This window comes from Montipora capricornis, chromosome 8 (genome assembly GCF_036669925.1).
Source record: "Montipora capricornis isolate CH-2021 chromosome 8, ASM3666992v2, whole genome shotgun sequence".
Classification (NCBI taxonomy): Eukaryota; Metazoa; Cnidaria; class Anthozoa; order Scleractinia; family Acroporidae; genus Montipora; species Montipora capricornis.
In genome coordinates this window covers 18,570,286-18,572,785 of record NC_090890.1, presented here as the reverse complement: position 1 = coordinate 18,572,785, position 2,500 = coordinate 18,570,286, and positions in this window count along the sequence as shown.

Genomic DNA, 2,500 nt, shown 5'->3' with positions numbered 1-2,500 from the left:
CAGTATTTGTAGCAACGCTTTGTTTGCTCTTCGCAACATTGGCAAGATCAGAAAACACCTGGATCGAGCAACTACTGAACGTCTTGTTCACGCATTTGTTAGTTCTTGTCTTGATAACTGTAACAGCTTGTTGTTTGGTCTACCTTTATATCAGATTGAGCGTCTTCAACGTATACAAAACACAACAGCGAGGGTAGTGACACTGTCCAGTATAAAAGAACATGTTACACCAATATTAAACGATCTTCACTGGCTTACCATACATAATCGTATCAAGTTTAAGATACTACTTCATACGTATAAAGTTTTGAACAGATTCGCACCAACATATCTCAGGGAATTGATTCAGCCATACAAGAATCAACGGAACTTGCGTTCCAATAACCAATATCTTCTTAGGGTGCTCAAATCAAGAACAACAACTTTTGGTGACAGCATTCTCTGTATGTGCTCCAAAGTTATGGAACAATTTACCAAGTGACGTTAAATCTTCACCATTGATAGACATTTTTAAGAAAAAATTAAAAATATATCGTTTTAGTAACTAACTTTTTTTGATTTCATGAGTTTTTCAGTATATTATTTTTCTATTATTTATTAATACATGTAAATATAATTGTTTTATTTATTTTATTTATCATTTAAATATATTATAAAAGCATTGAGATTTTTAAATGCGTTTAAGAATTAAATTGTTATTATTATTATTATTAAAGATACTATTTATGTATATTATTATACCTCATGAAATTTAAGAAATAGCGGCGTTGTACATGATAAAACTATTCTTTAGTCTATTTTTTCTGCAAAAAGGGACGTTAAAGGCATGCTTTCTCCTTAAGGCTACGGTACTAAGATTATGTGACAGCAAAAGGCCATGCAATTTGTGGGAGCTGTTGTCTTTGACCTCACTGAATAGGCACTCCATCAGCAATTGGCGCCGTTGGTAGAGGGTGGAAATATTGAGCTTCTTGGTAGCCAAAATCTGGGAAAATTATTCTAAGTGCACGGCGCTGAATTTTCTCTAGTTCTTCAGAGAGATACTGCGGTAGACTATTGTGGAAAACTTGGCAAGCATAATCAGACATGGGCCAGATACACATAGTGTAAAAACAAACTAGCTGCGCAGGATCTCCTTTTGCACCCTTACGTTGCCTTAACTAATAAAACCTGGAGGCTCCTTTTTTGATAACATTCTCTATGTGAGCATTCCACTTAAGATTGCTTGAAATTGTGAAAACAAGAAGTTTTACTCTAGCTACAACCTCTGTTGGTTTGTTATTGATAGTAACTGCTTTAAAAGAATCTGCAGATCTTGAGAAACTTATCTGCAACTCTTCACACTTGGTCTCATTCAATTGGAACTTATCTGTCTCGGCTTGCCTAACTAGTTGGTCTACAGCAACTTGGATTTCACTTGGTTGGCCCTTGTGGACTGTGTCGGCCATCGATGTGTCATCAACGTACTTCCAAAGGTTGACGCCATTGACATTGATGTCATTTATCATGACCAGGAAGAGCCAGGGCCCCAATTTGGTACCCTGCAGTAGTACACCTGCCCTGACTGATCCCTAATCCGAGTAGCAATAGTGGGGAGCTTCACTCATTGCTGTCAGTGAGAAAGTGCACAATCCAGTCCAACACCAAAGGTGGTCATAATCCTCAAGCTTGGCCATAAGAATGGTGTGGTCGATAAGATCAAGTGCTTTCCTAAAGTCGATAAGCATCAAATGCACTGTAGAACCGTTACCGTCAGTATCCTTATACCAGTTGTGGAGCATGCTGATTAGGGCATGCTCAGTGCTTGAGTTCGGGACAGTCCCATATTAGTTCTGGTCAATTTTCCAAAGGCCGGCAGGCTTGACGTAGTCGTCAACGACAAACTCTTCCCCAACTTTAGAAAGAATAGGGGTCAAAGAAATGGGCCTCTGGTGTTTGATAGCATCACCAACAGGTGAAGTCTTTGGGAGGAATGTAATGCTATCAAGCTGTCAAGAGGTGAAATAGTATAATGGGCAGCTGAATAAACAGGAATTAAAAACAAAACAGGCGTGGCTCAACATTGGTGAGGGAAAAGGCACATATCAGTGGGGAGAACAGTGAGAAGTAGACAGGCAGGCAGTAATTAAGACATGCGGGAAAATGTGAGGTAGCTGGTGAAACTTCACTTTCTGAAGACATGTATTCCAACTTTTGAAAAGGGGAAATAATATTTACCTAAGCTAATTAGATGCTCTCAGCACGATAAATGAGGGCATGTCTGTTGCTAAATGTTGTTGATAACAGCGAGACTCAGATGATGAAGGTTAGGTGACGGGTCTTCAATCTCTTCCATCAAGTACCCGAGGAACAGCAGAAGTCAGTCCCCCCGTGTGGGAAATGTTTTAGTCGACTTATTTTCCCACAAGATGACTAAATCAATTACGACTGATCGTATGTAAATACCGCCGAGTTTGTTGACATTTTTAATCTTTGCTATGGCTCAAGTGTTACACGATTC